Raw genomic sequence first — 21,757 nt, 5'->3', positions numbered from 1 at the left:
GATCTGAAACCATGAAACTCATATAAGAAAATATAACCACTAATATCTTGGACAGTGTTCTTAGCAACATATTCATGGATATGATTCCTTAGGTAAAGGAAACAAAAGTAAAAAATTGAGACTACATCAAAATAAAAAGCTTTTACACAGCCAAGGAAACCATGAACAAAACTAAAAGGCAACCTACTGAATAGGAGAATATATCTCCAAATGACATATCCAATAAGGAGTTAATATCCAAAATATACAAAGGACTTATACAACACACACCAAAAACAAAAAACAAAAAAACAAAACAACCCTGAAAAAATGGGTAGAGGACCTGAATAGACATTTTCCCAAATAACTCATACAAGTGGCCAACAGATACATTAACAGATGCTCAACATCATTGATCATTAGGTATATTCAAATCAAAATCATAATGAGGTATCAGTTCATAGTAGTCAGAATGGCTCATTTCTAAAAGACAAGAAGTAGCAATCACTGGAAGGATATAGAAAAAAGGAACCCTTGCACACTGTTTGTGAAAATATAAATTGATGCAACCACAGTGGAAAAAAGTATACAGTTTCCTTAAAAACTGAAAAAACAGAAATACCATATGATCTTGTAATTCCACTACCAGATTTACCCAAAGGAAAAGAAGACACTAATTCAAAAAAATATATGTACCCATCTGCTTATGGAAGCACTATTTGCAATAGTCAAGAACTAGGGTGCATTGGTAGATGAACGGGTAAAGAAGATATGGAATTCATATATAACAGAATATTACTCAGCCATAAAAAGGGATGAGATCTTGTCATTTGTCACTACATGTATGTATTTAGATGATATTATGCTAAATGAAATAAGTCATCAGACAAATACCTTATAATTTCACTTATAGCTATAATCTAAGAAACAAAACAAATGCCAAACAAACAACAACAACAACAACAACAACAACAAAACCCTTAAATACAGAGATTTGGTCACTGCCAGAAGGAAGGTGGCTGGTGGAATGGGCAAAAATGATAAAGGGAATTTAGAGGTGTGTCCTTCCAGTTATAAAATAAGTAAATCATGCAGATGAAAAGTACAGCATAGGGAACATAATCATTAATCTTGTAATCATGCTATATGTTAACAATGAGTACAATTATTGTGATGACCATTGAGTGATGTATAGAGCTGTTGAATCACTATATTGTGCACTTGAAACTAATATAGCATTCTATGCTAATTATACTTCAACTTTTTAATATATCAAGGTGTCAGAAGGACTGTGTTAATTTCTGGAGGCTCCAGGGGAGAATCCATTTCCTTTCCTTTTCTAGAAGATACTCATTCCTTGACTCATGGTCCTTATTGTATAAATCAAAACTAGCATTGTCTGATCATTCTTTCATACTCACTTCTCTCTCCCCTTTTTTAATTTCCCCTTCCAATTTTAAGAAAATGATGATTCCACTGGTCCTACCGAGATGTAACCATTCAGGTGATTATCAACATTACTGTTAATGAGCAAACTTAATTCTCTTTTTCCATGTAATGTAATGTAATGTACAATATGGGCATCTTTGGAAAGTATTATTCTGCCTACCACATCTACTACACTGTCTAATAGAGTATGACCATTCTAGCTTCCTTCTGGTTCATATTATATGTTTTATCTTTTCTTTTACATTTTATCTATTTGTGATTTTCATTTAAAGTGAGTTTCTTCAACAGAAGTTGGCAAGGATACAAAGAAAGGGGAATTCTCTTACACTGGTCGCTGGGAATTCGAACTTGTTCAGCCACTTTGGAAAATGGTGTGGAGGTTCTTCAAAAAGTTAAAAATAGAACAACCCTATGATCCAGCAATTACACTACTTGGCATTTACCCAAAGGATGTAAAAATACAGATTTGAAGGAGTACATGCACCCCAATGTTTATAGCAGCATTATCTGCAATAGTCAAACTATGGAAAGAGCCCAGGTGTCCATAAACTGATGTATGGGTAAAGAAGATGTGGTGTGTGTGTATGTGTTTGTGTGTGTGTGTGTGTGTGTGTGTGTGTGTATCCAATGGAATATTGGTTAAAAAATAATAAAGTTTTGTCATTTGCAAAAATGTAGATGGAACTAGAGTGTATTAGGCTAAGCAAAATGTCAGAGAATGACAAATACCATATGATTTCATTCATTTGTGGAATTTAGGAAACAAAATGGATGAATAATATGGCAACACAAAAAAGAGGAAATCAAATCATAAGAAACTCCTAAGGACAGAGAACAAACTGAGGGTTGATGGAGGAGGGGGCAGAAAGACTAAATGGATGTTGGGTATTAAGGAGGGCACTAGGTGTTATATGTAAGTGATGAATTACTAAATTCTATTCCTGAAACCAATATTACACTATATGTTAACTAAATAGAATTTAAATAAAAACATGGAAAACAACAACCTGGACATGGGCTCAATCCTCTGAACTGTGAGATCATGATCTGAGCCAAAATCAAGAGTCAGATGCTTAACAACTTAGTCACCCAGGCATCCAAAAGTAGCCATATAAAATGATTATAATACTGTAATACAATACAAAATCATTTAAAAATAAAAAATATAAAGAAAAATAAACAAATTACCCTGCACTTCTCTTTGAAAACTTTCATGGCTGGTGTGAGACAGACAAGAGAGAGGAGGGTTACTGTGTAGGACGACTTTCACTAACACTAACGGAATCACTCCTATCTATTGGCTCAATGGAATTTTTCTTTTTTCTACTTTAACAAGGAACCTATCCAATGACCTAAAATGAAGCAAAGCATTTCTAAGTCCACTCTTGTATGGAAAAGCAAAAGACCATCCATAGGTGATTTGAAGTGACAAAAAATACCCTAGTGCCAGTTGTGGGCACCTTCCAATGTTCTGAAAAATCACTGATTTCTACCAAACACCATGGACTGAGACCGAGCATCTGAGCATGGGAGATGATCACCCACAATCCTACAGAGAGAGAAAGGGAGGGGGAACAAGGGGCTCAGTTGTGATCATGTGACATTTGGCATCACGTGTTACTCATATTGCAAGACATCACTCGTTTATCGAGTTAAAATTTATTAGAAATGTTTGCTCATCTTGTGGAACACTCACAGAGCAAGTCACTTGCAATCTAAGGTTTTACTGTATTTACATTTAGTGTGACAAGTGATGTTTTGATAATACTACCCTCCTTGAAGTGGTTAATTTTATGTGTCAATTGGACTGGCCCATAAGGTACCCAGATGTTTGGTTAAATACCTTTTCTGCGTACATCTGTGAAGGTTTTTCTGGATACGATGAACGTTTGAATCAGGAGACTGAGTGAAACAGACTGGCCTCCTCATTGTGGCTATACCGCACTGAATCCTTTGAAGGGCTGAATAGACTAAAAGTCTAAATAAGAAAGAATCTACTCATAATTGTATTCAGCTGGGATATCAGTCTTCTCCTGACTTTGGACTTGGACTAGAACTTAGATTCCAGATTCTCCTGGTTCTCTGGCCTTTAGATTCAAACTAGAATTTAAACTGGAAACTTTCCTGCTCCTCAGGTCTTGGTATGATATCATCAACTCTCCTGGGTCTGGTTTTCCAGCTTCCAAAACTGTATCAGCCAATTATACACACACTACGCACAGAGATACTTATTAATACTCTGCTATATGTTTTCTATCTGTTATTCATTCCTCTTTTTCTGTATTTTTAAATTATAATTTCACTTTTTTCTTCATTGCTGTAGTTGCCATAACGGTTTTTATGTGTCATTTTAGTGCTTTTTTTAATGATAAAGTTTAGATCTTTAATGAATTTTAAATGATAACATTCTACCTCATATGTAGTTTAAGATCCTCAAAATAGTGTACTTTTAGGGCACCTGGATGGCTCACTCAGTTGAGTTCAAGCCCCACATCAGGTTTGCTGTTGTCAGCACAGAGCCTGCTTCAGATCCTCTGTCCCCCTTCTCTCTTGTCCCTCCTGTGCTTGCACTCTCTCAAAAATAAACATTAAAAAAAAACAGTATATTTCCAATTTTCTCTTCCAGCCTTTGTAGTTTGGTCATACTTCCAATAATTATACATTTGTAAATATGTTATTATGTTTATTTGGAAAAGTTAATTTTCTTTTAAAGAGACCTATCTACAAAATAGTTTTTGTATTTACCTAAGTAATTATCATTCTTGGCACATGGAGACCCGGTACCGGTTCTTATAATGCTTCCTGAGTGGTCTGTCCTCGTCTTGAGTGATGTTCTCATACATCTGCACTGACTCAGTCAAAGGAAATCATCTGCAGACGTCCACAGTTTTCTTTCCATGTCGCTCTCTCCTTTCTGGGACTTTACAATGTGAACTCTAGCTCCCGTGGCTTTCCAGGACACTAAGTCCTCAACTCGGGAGCTGGCCAGGCTCTGCCTCCACTCCCCTCCCTGTTCTGTGAAGCACAAACAGTAAACCCAGGCAAGTGCAGAGTTACCCACTTTGTTTTCAAATCATAATTTTCATTATCTTCTGTTGTCTAATGGTCAATGTTTTGAGTGTTATTGTTTCATATATTTTTTTCTGCTTTTTTAGTATTTTATGCTGGAGGGTAAATATATTCCTTTTAATTTAAGAGACTTTCAGGCTTTACAGTATCAAACTAGGAAGTACAGACTGGGAATAATTATTTCAACAATACTCCTCTTGAATAAATCCTCAAGTATTTCTTGTTCCCAAATTATATTGTGTATCTCCACAATTCTCCCGTTGAGTGCTCCAACTCTGGACAAAATTTATGGAGATCTAATATCCACACCAAGGAAAGTAATGTTCTGGTGTATTTCACCCTAGTAAGATCTTATCTGGAGCTTTATGTTCTAGGAAGTCTAGTTTTATTTTATATTCTAATTTTTAAAAATGTTTATTTATATTTGAGAGGAGATATAGATCTGAAGCAGGCTCCAGGCTCTGAGATGTCAATACAGAGCCCAACACAGGGTTGGAACCCACCAACCATAAAATCATGACCTGAGCTGAGCTGGACACTCAACCGATGGGGGCACCCAGGTGCCCCAGAAAGTCTAGTTTTAAAAAGAACAGTGACAGCAGGAGAAATTCTGGGGAAGAATTGCTGAAATGGAGAGTGGTTTATAACACTAACTATCTTTGTGGAATGAATGAAACAATATTTGTTTTGGTAAGAGAGGAGTTTTAAAACAGCATAATATATCAAGAAGGGCTGTGGAAAAATGAATGGACTTAGAGTATACCATAAAACAGATGTAACTGCTTTTGCTCAGCATAAGCAAAAATGCACTAGCAGATTTGGTTGCAAATGTTGACGGTTAAGGGAAAAACATTATGGCTCTGGGAATATTCACACAGACCTTTATATGACCATACATCAAGGAAGCTATGGAGAGCATTGTAAAAATGCAAAGAAGCTAGCTAGAATGTGCTATCCATTTTCTTCTATCTTAGCCTCTGAGATTCAGTGTTTTCTGAATGGTGCTCTTCAATCTAAGAGTTCTTCTGAGTGCTTTCTGAGACAGCTATAAGGGCTAGAGGATGGTCAAGGGGACCTTCCCATCCTCACCTCCCATCTCTACTTAAGTCCGCGAAGCACAGCTTTCCATTGCTTTATGTGTTGGTTTTCTCAAGAAGAAGCAGAGAAAGATTTTGAAGAAAGAAGTGCATGGATACAAAGATCTGAAAATCCAGAGATGAAGTTCTGTGAATTTGCCTTCTGATTGTTTAGTTAGCAGTGACTCTAAAAACTTTTAGAATGAAAAAATGTTGCAAAATCAGAAAGCTCATTTATTTTGTGGTCACTTCTGGATTGGTGCTAAATAAGAATGTCACATCATTTAAAAGCATAAAAGGTGCAATTCACACAGTACAATGAATTCAATTCTGTGGTGGCATTTCCAAGAATAAGTCTTTTGTCCTCAATTCAAAATTGGAAGTGAAGGATAATTTTACCATTTCCCATTCACTAGAGAATGTATTTTTAAAGCCGCACATACAAAAAATGTCTATGATAAAAGGAAATAGAATTTACTCAGGTGAATTCAGAGCTTGTGCATGGAAAATCTCAAAGAAGGAATTGAACCCCCTGCTTGTGATGATGAAAACCAATGTTCTCTTCTTTACAAGACTGTAAGCAGAGGTCTAACGCTCATCACACATTCTGCAAGTTATTTGTGCTGTAAGAGTTCTTTCAGCACAAAAGCTTTGGTTTGTCCAGTTAATGGTGTTTTATCTTTCTAATACACAATTTTCATCACAGCCAAAACATGTTTGAAACTAGACAAGTAAAAATACAGTAAATGGATAGAAGGTTCAGCTTATGAATGACATAATGCTAGTCTCAATGTAGCCGCATGAGCAAGCGTCATATACTGATTTAGCATATATAGTGCAACACTCATTACTGGCAACTTTTTCATGGCTTCTGCTTTTCAAATATATCTGTTCTGTTCTGTGGGTAACAAAGGTTTTCTAACATTCACCAAGACATGAATAATAATTATCATTATAAGGCTATCTTATAATTAGTGCTTAAAAAGGCAGGGAAAAAACTAGATTTGCCACTTTTCATTATGTGGATTTGGGGATTATAATTTTACTTGTATAAAGGTCTGTTTCCTAATCTATGGAAGTTTTGGTATTTAAATGGATATAAATAACTAGGATATAATAAATGTTCCATGATTTCTAGTATTGTTATTACTAATAGTTTATTTTATTGCTCTTGTTTGTCTAAAATTCAAGAAATCTTTCTTTCTGAAAGCTTTAATCTTTGTAGGCTTATACGTCCTTCTTGGATAATGAATGTACTTTATATTTACTTTTGTTTTCGTGGCCAATTTAGGATACTTTCAAATATAAACAGTACACTATTAAGTTCAAAATTACAAAATTATAAGTAAAACATGGATCTCTACTTTATTTTCAGATGATTTACATTTCCAAAATCACAGCATGCACTGAAGACAGTCCACAGGCATGTCCTAGTATTCCAAGTATTTCATTCTATCTTTTTGTGGTTGTTTTTTAAGTGTGAGATGATGTTGACAAGGAAGAATACATGTAAACTGATAGAACTGAAGTATGCAGAATGCTGTTAGTGTTACATATATTCCAACAGAATTAGAATGACATGGTATTGGCTTATGATATTATCTTTTAATAATTATCCTGATACTTACAGAACATTTCTAAGAGTCAATAGACATACATTTTGGGAGATACTTTGAATTACAGAAACACACACACACACACACACACACACACACACACACACACACCAGGCTCCTTCCTTTAAAATCAAATTTTATCTAGAGAGAAGCAACAGCTGTGCTATGTCTCTTCTTCAAAAGACAGAGTCCTGGAGAAGTCTGAGAACTTCTCAAGCATCAAATGTAGTGACGGACACAGGAGATGCTGTTGGAGAGGTGTGCAGGGAAAAACTAATGAAGAGCATTGACCACTACAGACAGTGCAGGGCTTGAATTCCATACCAAAGGCAATGGAAACCACTGAAAGATTTCCACAAAGAATGGAATCAGATCCAACTTCCACTGCTGAAATCTTACCTCAGCAATAGCGTAGAAGACAGAGTATACACAGGAAACAGTTAAAGCCAAAAATAAAAATAATGAGAATGTCTTCTACAAAAGAAGCAGAGGGTGTGTGCAGGAAGGAATTAACTGAATAATTGTTTCAGAAGTAACGTGAGGTAAGCATCTGACTTCAGCTCAGGTCACGATATCATGGCTCGTGGGTTCAAGCCCCGCACTGGCCCTGTGCCGGCAGCTCAGAGCCTGCAGGCTGCTTCAGATTCTACGTCTCCTTCTCTCTCTACCCCTCCTCCATGTGTGCTCGCTCACTCTCGCTCGCTCTCTCTCTCGAAAATAAATAAATGGTAAAAAAAAAAAAGAAGAAGAAGAAGAAAGTAACTTGAGATGCCTTAGCCAGTTGGAAACAATATAGAATGAAAATCTTTGGATTACTGTGCACTGTAATTCACTTAAATAGGAAATACAGGACAAGAAAATTTTTAAAAAATTTTTAATGTTTACTTAGTTTTGAGAGTGAGAGACAGAGAGAGCATGAGTGGGGGAGGGGCAGAGAGAGAGGAAGAGACAGAATCCCAAGCAGAGACCAGGCTCTGAGCTGTCAGCACGGAGCCTAGTGTGGGGCTCAAACCCATGAACCATGGGATTATGACCTGAGCTGAAGTCAGAGGCTTAACCAACTGAGCTACTCAGGCACCTCCAGGACAAGAGAATTTTTGAAGTAGTACAGGAATGATAAGCTTAGGTTTGGACAAGTTGAGCTTCCGATTCTGCTGGGGACCCTTGGAATTGGAAATTAAGACTATCCAATAGGCATTTGGATACATGGATCTGGCATTTATATGAGGATTTTGGAGTCATCAGTATATGGCTAATATGAATATCATATCTCAGGAAGCGAGTAGTGTGAAAAAGGCCTAAAATAGTGTCAGAAAAATACTAATGTTTAGAAGAGAACAAAGAGTCCAGGAAATAAATCTGAGGAGTGACTACAGAAATAGGCCACCAAGGAAGAGTCACAACCCCCGAAGGAGAGAATTCCTAATCTTCTCTAAGATGTCAGGTAAGATAGGGACAGCCATGTCCATCATACTTAACAATTTAAAAAGTCAAGTTCCCTGAGAGCCAATCAAGGGAAGAACAGGCAATTCACGCACATAGCTGGTACCAGCAGAGAGGAACCTGAAAATAAGCATATCAAGTATTTCAGAAATGAATAACAACAAGAAAACTGTTTTGTATCTCAAAGACTGGCTTTAAAATGAATGAGAAGCTGGTGTATTTCAAGGGAAGAAAAAGTATCTTAAAGAGAGGCCAAATCTCTTTAAGAGATGAGTCACCCTGATTAACATAGGCCACTTTTGAACTTTAAACTTCATGAATTTTTCCTTCCACTCACTTTGAAGTAGCCAATGGGTGATCTTGAAGGCCATCCCCATCATCCGACTCACCACCGACATCTTCCTTGGAGAGGCACTCTGTCTTCCGAAGTGGCAGAGGACAAAATTTTACCACTTTCAGGACTTTTCCTCAGAGAATAGTTTCTGAGGGGAAGATGTATGGACTGCTTCATGTTCACTGGAAGATCCTCTTACTCCCCATGCCAACTCCCTGAGCCAGAAACATCGTTGAGGGCACTGTGTGGCAAGTTCTGGGAAAACTGATTCTCATCATTTTTTCCCAGTCCTTGGCAGTGTCAAATAGAAAATGCCGAAAACACTCCAAAGCACTTGTTCCTTTGTATAATTTGAGAGGAAGAGTTACAAATGTAGAGGATGCATTTTCTGGTGTAATATGTAAAAGGCATGATATTCCTAAAAGTACCAGTCCCTGTTAAACGTCTGCTACCACTGTAATTCTTTGGGAGTGTAGAGGGAGGGACAAAATCAAAATACTCCATAGGCAAAAGTTCCATGGTTTCTCATTTGTAATTTGTTGTTCTCTTAAGAAATAAGCTATATCAAGCAAGATATTTTTAGTTACTAAGAAAATAAATTCAATTAAAAGTAGCTTTCGCAAACTTTATGACTTAGATATCCCAACCAAGAACAGGTAGCAGGTTGTTTGATCTTAGAGATATCTGAATCCAGACACTATGAACCTGCCCAACATACACTTCTGTTTCTCTCGGTTTCCTGGTTTGTTGTGTTCAACTTTAAGTGTACTTTCTCCATAACTTGATAAGATGACCTTAAGTTACTCTGATTAGTAACCAGAGATAAAGGTCTTGTTTCCATCATATCATATCAAGGGAAAAGTTCCAAGCTGCTACATGTGGGTCATGTATCCATCTACCCCTTGAACCAGTCACTGTGTCCAGGCAGATGAGACCTGTAAGTGGCACAGCTTAGGTCATGTTCCACCTTGGGGGTGGTACTTGGAGGTCTGTTGCCATACAAGGGAACACAGGCAAGATAAGCCTCATCAGTGACAGCTCAATCTCTATTTGTGCTGAGTCCAAAAACTAACACCAATGCATGTGCCAGTATTAATAGAGAACATAGCCTCTTCCCTTTTTTCTTTAAGATAAAAGAAACATGTATAAGACTAAAACTCACTGCTCATAAAGCAGATGTCTTCCATCAAGTGCCTAGTAAGAAGAAAGACAAAGGCAATCTGGCGAGTGAAAAAGAGAAACTCCATGATATGGAATCAGAGAAACCTGGGCTTTATGCTAACTTCTTTTGTGAAGGTGAGCAAATTATTTATTTATTTATTTATTTATTTATTTATTTAATGTTTTATTTATTCTTGACACAGAGAGAGACAGAGCATGAGAGGGGGAGGGGCAGAGAGAGAAGGAGACACAGAACCGGAAGTAGGCTCCAGGCTCTGAGCTAGCTGTCAGCACAGAGCCTGACGCGGGGCTTGAACCCACGAACATGAGATCTGACCTGAGCCGAAGTCGGAGGCCCAACCGACTGAGCCACCCAGGCGCCCCAAGTATTTAGTTTCTCTACATTTCAGTGTTCTCAAAGATAACAATTATGCACTAAATACCCAATTCCTAATTTTTTAAAAACAATTAGGTAAATTAATGAATGTAAAAATTTCTTGACAGAAGCCTGGCCATACATATGCCCTGTACAGCTCCTTTCTCTTCCTGACATATCCTCTCTGGGCTGAAGCAGAATCTAACTGTGTCCTGGGTTGCATTTTCACATACTGTTGCTAAGATCATCCCACCAATATAATCAATCTTTTTAACCTGTTCTAGAGGCAGGTGCCTCTTCACACTGCCTTTACTAAATGTATGTGCATAGGACACTGTTGAGTTTTGACCCTGATTTTAATATCATCCTGTTACCATCTTTCTCATTAGAAAGAGCTGCCACTGCTTTTCTTGTGGGTAGTGAAGCAGAGAAAAGCAATGAGAGAGGAAGCTTTCCACAGAGAAGGAAATAGGCTTTCCATGAGATGCCTGAATGTGATGGGCTCCATTAACTTGTGTCATTACAGAATCCAAGACCACAGGATAAACACTTAATATCTATAACTTGGAAGGATATATAAAGAAAATGGGATGACATACACTTTTGAATTTTTCTGCTGTAGATTAAATACCTGACTCTCTACTACTAATTAGGTGACCTTGGGAAAGTCGCTTAGCTATTTTGAGATTCAGGGTCCACATTTGTCAAAATGGAGATCAGAAAAATCACCTCTAAGAGAGGGAAATAATAAAGAATGGCTAAAAGAGAATATATGCATGACTTCTGAACAGATTCTAGTGGAAATTGCCAAGCATTTAATCCCTTGGTGACATAGGGAACCAAAATCCAAAAAGACCTATAGGTAATGAACAGAGCCAGGCTTATGGGACCATGACTTCTGTCTCAAGTTTGGGCACTGAAAAGGTTTCCTGGGGCTGTGGTCTTCACCACACTTCTGTACAAGTTATGAAAGAGAAGGAGAGACAGCTGCTTAGATAGGATGTGCTTCAAGATGCTGCTGGTTAAGAACATGGATTTGTGATACTCCAAAAGAAGAAAGCATCCAAACACCAATATAATGCCTGATCTTGAGATAGGGTCAGTATATAGATGAAGGCAACTATCTAATCAACAGATAAAAAAGGAAGTTAGAAAAAAGAAAAAGAAAAAGCAAAAAAAATCCTTTCATTCAAGGCTCACAAAGAAAATCAACAATAAGCACAATAGCCAACAAAGTCAACACCTGGGAAGCTTTACTGAATTCTTGTTAAGAACATGATCTCTGGGTACAGACTGTTTAGTTCTATATCTCATATATAAAATTCACCTAAGTCCTTCAGAGCATATTAGTCACATTCCTTGTACCTGAGTTTTCTCATGCATAAAATAGATATAAACTAGCATCTACTTGTTAGAGGTGCTGCATTAAAAGAGTTAATATGAGCGAAATACTTAAAATAGTGCCTTGTTCGCACTAGAACCTACTGTAAAAGTTAGTATATTGTTATAATTTGACTGGGAGGAAATCCATTCTAGTGTGCTATTTAGTGTTTTTATTTATATAACAATCAGAAACTTAACTTAAAATTAATGCATTTGGAATCCTCACAGATCAAAACAAAACAAAAAAAAAAGCAAGAATACAATTATAAAACAAAGTCAGAAAATAAAGTATGTAATTATTTATTATTAATACAAAAGACAGGAAAAACAGAAAACAAATAGCAAGAGGATAGATTTAAACCTATCAATAAGCACATAAATCTGAATGGTCTAAAACCTAAATAAAAACAGATATCGTCTAGTTAGAATTTTTTAAAAAGATCCAACTTAATCATACTGACAACAGACCCATTATAAATATAAAAACATAAATAGGTTACAAGTAAAAGGAAGGTGAATGATACACCAAATGTATTGGATTGAATTGTAGCACTCAAAACATATGCCCCTCTGGGACTTCCAAATGTGAATTATCTGGAATAAGGGCCTGTGTAGATGTAATTAAGGTAAATATACTGAAATGAGATCCCCGGAGTCAAGTGAGTCCTAAATGCAATGATAAGTCCTTATTAAGAGAGAAGAAGAAGAAGCAAACAAGACAGGAAGAAGGGAAGGCCATGTGAACATAGTATTAGAAATTGGAGTAATACGTCTACAAGCCAAGGAAATCTAAGAATTGTTGGTAGCAATGAGAAGCTAAGAGAGACACAAGGAATGGATTCTTCCTCAGAACCTAGAGAAAGAAGCCAAGCCTGATCAAACACCTTGATTTTGGACTTGTGATCTCTAGACTGTTTTTAAAAAGTACATTTCTCTTATTTTAGGCCATCCAATTTGTGTAATTTGTTACAGAATTCCTACGAAACTAATATACCATATTAGTACAATCAGGAAAAACTTGCCATGTGACTATATATTGTAAGACAAAGTGGATTTCAGAGCAAAGAACATAACCGGGGATAATCAAGTCCATTTCATAAATATAAAGGGGTTAACTCATCAGAAGGACCTAACAATCCTAGACCTTCAGGCATCCTATAACATATCCTCAAAATTTATGAAAAGGAAGTTGATACAAATGCAAGGAGAATTAGGTAAATCCACAATGAAAGTCAGATTTCCTTATGTTTCTCTCAAAAATTTACAGAGCAAGTACACAGAAATCAATAGCATGCATGGGACTTGGAAAACTACAGTCAACCAACTTGACCTAAATTGTTGGGGCCCAGTAGGCCTCAAAACCTCCAGCATAGCAACAGTTGACGGCAATGTCTCTGGGGCATAGGAGAGTCTATATAGTGACCAAGTCGGCTATGCCTCCAGGGCGCAGGTGAACTATTTGGGAAGTTGCAGAACAAGTCGAAAGACTGTGAAACATTTGGCTTCCTGGGCCGCACATGTGGCTTGTTTATCCTATGATTTTCTCTTTGCTTGGCACAAAAGCATATACTTTTAAGTTTTGAATCAACTTGGGTCAGTTAGTGACGCCAGCTTTCCCTTACATTATTTTTGTTCCCAGCTCATTGCCTGCTGTTGGGGGCAAACACAATCCTCTGTCTAAAATTAAACTTCTTGGATAATAAGCGTCTTGCCCAGAAATAACTGCTAAAGGGCCTTGAAGAAAAGAAAATTATTTGGGCTTATCTTATGCATAGAGACAGACTCCCTCATTCCTGTTTTTTGACTTCTGTTCTCACAGCTGTTCTCTCTTCTGTGATAAAAATGATCCTTCCCAGAACATGTTTTTACTCTTTCAAGGGCCATAAACTAGGTAATCATTAAAGAAAAAATGTGATCACCTATGGTATATAAGACACTGACTATCTTAGTAAAGTGTGGTACTACCACCATTCACGTTGTCTGTCTTCTTTCTTATAGATATTGCATCAACACCAACCCCCTACTCAGAGACACTTCGTCTGGGGTGCGTGGGCTGGTCCCTCGCACTAAATGACATTTATAAAATACTTCAATCATTAAAAAGACATTTATTTATAGACTACTTCTATAAACTCAGAACATCTACCAAGGCAAACTAAATCCTGGGCTAAAAAGAATTCAAGTCAAACAAAGTATGTTCTCTGACTATAATGGAATTAAAAATTAGAAATCTCTATTGGAAAATTTTTTGGAAAATCTTCAGATAGGAGTTGAATAATCCACATCAAAACACCCAAACAAACAAAATCCTATAGGTCAACAAATTAACCTAAAGGAACACTAAAACGTAGTTTAAACTCAATGAAAATGAAAATACAATATGCCAAGATTTGTTAGAACTCGTAAAGCAGTCACTAAGAGAAAATTTAGAGCACTAGGTGCCTATATTGCAAAAGAATTAAAAATTAGAAATCTTTAGCAGAATTTTTTCTTTGGAAAATCTCCAGATAGGAGCTGAATAATCCACATCAAAACACACAAACAAAATCCTATAGGTCAACAAATTAACCTAAAGGAACACTAAAAAGTAGTTTAAACTCAATGAAAATGAAAATACAATATGCCAAGATTTGTTAGAACTCCTAAAGCAGTAACTGAGAGAAAATTTAGAGCAGTAAATGCCTATATTGGAAAAGAAGGAATCAACCAATGACCTCAGCTTCCTCCTTAGGAAACCAGTAAAGTTTCAAATGAAATTCAAAATAAGTAGAAGAAAGAAAACCAGAAAATCTAAACGGAAATCAATGAAACATGAAAACAATAGAGAAAATCAAGGAAAACAAAAGTGGTTTCTTTAAAATCAGTGATTGATAAACCCATGTCATAAAGATGTAGGAAAAAGAGAAAAATGTTACCAATATCAGGAAGAGAAAGTGACATTATTACAAATGTTCAAGGGATAGTGTATCATGAGCAAGTTTATGTCAAGAATTCCAACAAATTTAGGTGAAATGATTTCCTGAAAGAAACTACTAGAGCACCTTCAAGAAGAAATAAATAACCCGAATATTTCTCTATCTATTGAAAGAATAGAGTATGTTGTTAAAATGGTTTCCACAAAGAAAACCTAGGGTCGAGTTGGATTCACTTGTCATTAGCAGACATTTTAGAAATAAATAACATGAATTCTCAAGAAACTTCCCCAGAAACTGAGGAAACCAGTATTAACCTGGTACCAAAATTTGACCAAAAATATGATAAGAACAGAAAACTACCTATCAATATCCTTCATGGACATATGCAAAAATTTAACAAAAATTTAATCAAGAGATTAAATGTATATAAAGGCTAATCCATCATAACAAGTAGGGTTTTTTTTCCTTGCAAATACAAGATTGGTTTAAAATTAAAAAACCAATCAAGGCAATTCACCATAAGAATAAACAAACAAAAAGCTAGTGATAATTCTCAAGAAATGCTATAGCGCTTTCAAGAAAACCAAGCCCTTTCCTGTAAACCAAACAAGCAAAAAACCGAAAGAAAACAAAAAGGACAGCAACCCAGGAATATAAAGGAAATTCCTAGAACAGATAACAAGCATTCATAGACAGATCTCCAATTATTATACTTAATTGTGAAATACTGAATGCTTTTTTCCAAAGATTAACAACAAGAGAAAAGTGTTTGCCACCACCACTACAATTTGACTGGCAGTCCTAATCAGGGAAATAAGGCAAGACAAACAAATCAAATGCATCTGGATTAGAAAGGAAGAACTAAACTGTCTTTATTTGTAGATGACATGACCATCTATGTGGAAAATCCAATGGACTTACAAAAACATGTGTAAGAACTATTAAGTGATTTTAGTAAAGCTGTAGGGTATGATATCAATATAAAAAATCAACTGTATTTCTATACAGTTGAAATGAAAAATCAAAAATTGAAATAGAAACTATATTTATACAGAATAATGAACATGAAATACTTAGGAATAAATCTGACCAAACACATGGAAGAATTATACACTGAAAAGTACAAAATAATGCTAAAAGAAATTAAGACCTCAACAAATGTAGATATATAACATATTAATGGATTTGAAAGTCTACTATCATTAACATAACCATTCTACCCAAATTGAACTATAAATAAAATGCTATCTAAATCAAATATCCCAGTAATATTTTTATAAACATCTGCATGCTAATTCTAAGGTCTGTATAAAAATGTAAAAGACCTGAGGGTTAATACCATTTTCAACAAAAATAACAGTATTGGAGGACTTAGACCAACTTTTCTTCAAGATGTATTTAAAAGCCATAGTTACCAAGACACATACTGGACTAATGATAGTCGTCAAACTATAGAATGGAAGAGAGTCCACATATATATGGCCCTCTGGTTTTTCAACCTAACAGTCAATGTAAATGAGTAAAGGAGAGTTTATTTCAAGTAGAGTTGGAGCAACTGGATATCCATTCTGTGGGCAAATAATCTCAACCTCTACCTCACTAGATAGGCAAAACTCATTTTAAATGGATTATTGACCTAATCATAAAACTTCTAGAAGAAAACAGAGAATAAAATTGGTAGCTTGGAATAGGCAAATATTTCACAGAACTCAAAAGCATGAAACATGAAAAAAATGGATAAACTGGAACATAATCAAATAAAACATGCTATATACTCTTTGTAGAATACTGCCAAGAAAATGAAAACAAGTTGGAGACTAGGGAAAAATAGTAGAAACTTATATATCTGACATAGAAGATTTACCTAAAGAAAGAGAGAGTTCTCAGAAGTCAATGAGAGGACAACCTAGTATCTACAGAATACAAAACATTTAAACAGACATTTCACAAATGGAATTATCGCAATTGTCAATGAGCTCACACATAAAAATGCTCAACATCATTAGTAATATGTAAACAAAAACCAAAATTGCATCAAGATACTATTTTTTAATTCATGAGAATGAATACAAGTAGAAAGAGTTGGCAGTGACTTAGAACAACTGGAAAGCTCATACACTGCTGGAGAGAGTGTAAATGGTACAACCACTTTGGGAAACTATTTGGCAGAGTTCCTTACAAAGCTAAATAACACATTTAGTATGTAACCCAGCAAATTCCCCATCTTGAAACTTACACAAGAGAAATGAAAACATTCATCCATAGAAATACTGGTATTTAACTGTTCAGAGCAGTTTTATGCAAAATAGTTCCAAATTAAGAAAAAACCCTCCATTAACAAATAATATATTCTTATATATATTATGGATTGTATATATTCATGTGGTAAAAGAACATTTAGCAATGAAAATGAGCAAATGCTTTACACAATATGGTTGAATCTTACACACATACTGAGAAGCAGCAGCCACTTGTTGACATTTGGGGCATACACATCTTACCTATTATAGTAGAAATTAGATCAGTGGTTGTTTACAGTAGAAGGTAGGGGAGTGTGATCATAAAAAGGAATGACCAAACCTTTTGAGGAAATATAAAAAGTCTATAATGAGATTAAGGAGATAATTATGTTAATATATGCATTTATCAAAAATCACTGACCTGTGCATTTAGAAGGTGCAGTTATATTGTATGTAATGTATGCCTTAATAAAGTTAACTTTTAAAATACACTACTAAGAAAAGGATAATAAACTCAGGAATTTAGAGTAAAGTTTGCCTTGTGACAAAGGAGGCGTGTAGTAAGATATACATTATTTTCAAGATCCTATTGTTATTGAGATAGTTGATTCAGAATATTACAAAAAAAGACAATAAACACAGAAATAAAATGTTTGGACCAATGTTTAAAAGTGTGATGAAGAAAGGTTTATAATGATACTATTCTGTGCAATTAAGGTCCAGTAAAATTAACAGATAAAATGTCAGATAACTATATAATATCATTGATGAAAATAAAAACAAATTACAATAAAATATTTTTACAAAGTTATTAATCTATCACAAAGAAATATAATAATAATTTTATGAACTTTTGGGTGGAAAGAACTTGTTAAATAATATGCACAATACAAATTTACAAACAAGTTGCTATTTGAGTATACTATATCTTAAAACATCTGCAGGTGGCAAACTATTAACAAGGTTAAAAGACAGGCAACAGCAGAAGATTATTTGCAAAAGAATATATTATACAAATTCTAAAAAAGATATGAAAAAACAAGAAGGGGAAGAGAACATGAGGAGATAATTTAAAATGGTGGACACTACCCCAGTATCTATGATATACAAACTTACTACAATTTTAGAGAAGGCAGCAAATACAAGTTGAAATAAAAATGAGTTATTTTGTAACTTACAGATTTAAAAAAGTGGAAGATAATAAAATCAATATTGACAGGAAGTGAGGAAAAAGAGATTGCTTCATATTTCTAGTAGGTATATAAATTGGTACTGCCACTTTGGAGAATTATATTCATACCCTGTAGTAATGAACTCTGTTTTCTGAAACCTACCCTAGAGAAACATGAATGCAATGAGGTACATTAAATATTATTTGTAGTAGCTGAAAAAATGAAAATGATTTCAAAGTCAATCAATAAAAGGTTTAATAAAATATGATTGGGGCGCTTGTGTGACTTAGTCTGTTGAGCCACTGACTCTTGATTTCAGCTCAGGTCGTGATCTCGGCTCAGATCATGATCTCATGGTTCATGGGACTGAGCCCCACATTGGGCTCTGCATTGACAGAGCACAGAATCTGCTTAGGATTCTCTCTCACCCTCTCTCTGCTCTTCCCCTGCTTGTGGTCTCTCTCTCACAATAAATAAACATTAAAAAAAATATGATCCATCCTTTTCACAGATAGTATAATGCAGTTTTCAAAAAGGTGGTAAGTACCCAAGAGATACAGAAATGCTGATGCATAGGAGCACATGTACCCCAATGTTCATAGCAGCAATGTCAACAATAGCCAAAACATGGAAAAAGCCTAAATGTCCATCACCTGATGAGTGGATCAAGAAGATGTGGTATATATACACAATGGAGTACTACATGGCAATGAGAAAGAATAAAATATGGCCATTTGTAGGAAAGTGGATGGACCTTGAGGGTGTCATGCTAAGCGAAATAAGTCAGGCAGAGAAGGACAGATACCATATGTTTGCACTCATAGGTCTAACAGGAGAACAGGAGAAACCTAAGGGAGGACCAGGGGGAGGGGACGAGGGAAAGAGAGTTGGGGAGAGAGAGGGATGCAAAACTTGAGAGACTACTGAATACTGAAAATAAACTGAGGGTTGAAGGGAAAGGGGGAGGGGGAAAAGAGGTGGTGGTGATGGAGGAGGGCACTTGTGGGGAAGAGCACTGGGTGTTGTATGGAAACCAATTTGACAATAAACTACTTAAAAAAAAAGGAAAAAAAATAAAAAGGTGGTAAGGAGGTACATCTCTATGTGCTCACCTGAAAATTGCTAATATGGAAGCAAGTTGCAGTAATACATGATGCAATTTATTAAAATAGTGCATGCATATATATGTATAAATGTATATACATGTTTATATGTATACCTATGTGCATATATATGCATGTATCTGCTTATATATGTATATACGCACATATTCATAGCTCAATTTGTAATGGAATATTTTCTTTAAATTTCTCAGTTCTGTTTTTCTTCTTGTCCCCAAAAAGAATTCATAAAACCTCAGTTTGGTGTCAATTCTACACTTTCTCTGTGTGTATATAATGACACATCATATGTGAATATTAGCTTTAACATTTTTTAATTAAAACTGGATGTTATATAAGTTTTATACAACAAAATTGGTCATTTAAAATAAACTCATGGAATTTTTCCAGTATGTTATTGGATATATACCATATGTTCAGGTAAGTGTACAAATCTTAAATCTATATTTGTCATTTTTTAACAAACGGATATACCTGACCAAATGAAGATATTCAATATTTCTAGTTCAAAGGCTTGCTCAAAAATATATAAAGCTGGTGAGTCAACCATCAAACTTAAGATTTCAAATATCAACTTTATGCTCCCGCAGGTTATTTAGTAGCTTAATAAAAGGACAACTGACAATAACTTGGGATCAAAATGACCTAACCTATTTGCAAATAAGTACTACGTCATCAAAACAATTTCCTCATTGTTTGAAAATAGTAAAAACCGGTGCTTATTGGTATCTTTAATCCATGTGATCGTTCCAGTAGTCTATTCCTTTCATTATAACTCTTTTGAAAGAGGAAATGCCCCTTCTCTACTATGTCTCATTTCCCCTTTGCAGTGTGCATTTATCAGTTTGTAGATTTGAAATTTCATGGTCTATTTAATTCAGTGTTGCTGTTTGGGATTCCACACTGCTCATCTCTGTACATTCCAGGCACATCCACATGACCTAGTTAATGGATGCCCCGAATGCTCTGAGCAGATTATGCTGATGATATGCTGTGCTCAGGCCCGGGCACAGGATGGGGCCCAAGAAGGGCTCATTTTCTCTCTTGGCTACTGATTTGCTATGTAAACTTCAATATTATATTGAATCACTTAAGCCTAAACTCTTCCCAGACACAGGCTAATAATACTAGTGTATTTGGTGGTGAAGTACTTTGGCGACCTTGTTAGAAAAGCATAGGTAATGTACATATTTATTATTTATAAGGGCTAAGAAATATTTAATGGCAACTCTTTTGTTATTCTACAAAAATTATTTCCATAGAAATAGATCAACCAATACTGAACTTAATATAGGAAATACACTGAAAAAATTAAAAATAGTATCACTTGGTGATTATCTTCAGCATTATTTTTATCTTATTATTCATACACCATGTTCATTTTATGTCACAGTGATTTATTTAGAATACATCCAAATAATTCTCCATGTCTAATTAATAGTGAGCATGAGGTAAAACAAAAGATCCAAATGTCAATTGTATTAAACTGTCTTAACAGCAAATGCAACAGATGAGTGCTTATATAGTTAGTTGTTAACACAGATTAGATTAATACTGGAAAAATTATTTATTACCAGAAATCACCTGACTATCTTGCATAGCAGGTCATATTCAAAGTTATGTCTTCCTGTCTAAACAGGTGGTCATATCCAAAACACCAAATATTCCATGAATGTACTCTTCTCTTAGTTGTCTCAGTTCATATTGGCTAAGTAACACTAAAAATGTTGGTATTATTCAATAAAAATTTAAGCAAACTTTTAATTTTTACCTTTCTCTAGGGAATTGGAGATGTCACTGGGAAAACTACAGAGCCTATCATGGAGACTTTCATCACTGTGGCCGGAGTTAAAAAGTTAAGTCTCCTCTTTCTCTTCACACATATAGAATGGTAGATAAAATAAATTTCATTTCATAAGATGTATTAGCAGAATTAAAAGTTAAGTGCCAGATTTTAAAAGATAACTTATAAGGGTGAGAAGAAGGTTAAATTAATCTGCTCAGGATTAACCAAACCAGGAATAGAGAGGTTGGATTAGTGGTTTTGATGACCACATGAGATTGATGAACATTGGGGTTCAGGTCTTACACTCAGAAGAGGGTCTAGAACTAGCAACATGAAAGTCTGGGAATAGTTGTCCTATCCATGAAGAGAGGTGTAGAAACCTCAGCTCTCTAGTTCAAGGCATGGCACAAAGGTGAACTGCTTTTCTGGGACTCTGGTAATAACAGAAATGGTAATTTACTCAGAATCCAATTGGGGGGGGTTGTTTATTTGTTTTTATTCCTTTTAATATTTTTTGAGAGAGAGAGAGAGAGAGAGGGAGGGAGGGAGAGAGGGAGAGAGACGGACGGAGGGAGGGAGGGAGGGAGGGAGGAAGGAAGGAGGGAAGGAAGGAAGGAAGGAAGGAAGGAAGGAAGGA

This window comes from Suricata suricatta, chromosome 11 (genome assembly GCF_006229205.1).
Source record: "Suricata suricatta isolate VVHF042 chromosome 11, meerkat_22Aug2017_6uvM2_HiC, whole genome shotgun sequence".
NCBI lineage: Eukaryota > Metazoa > Chordata > Mammalia > Carnivora > Herpestidae > Suricata > Suricata suricatta.
The sequence above is the reverse complement of the archived record's forward strand: the minus strand, read 5'-3'. Positions refer to the sequence as shown.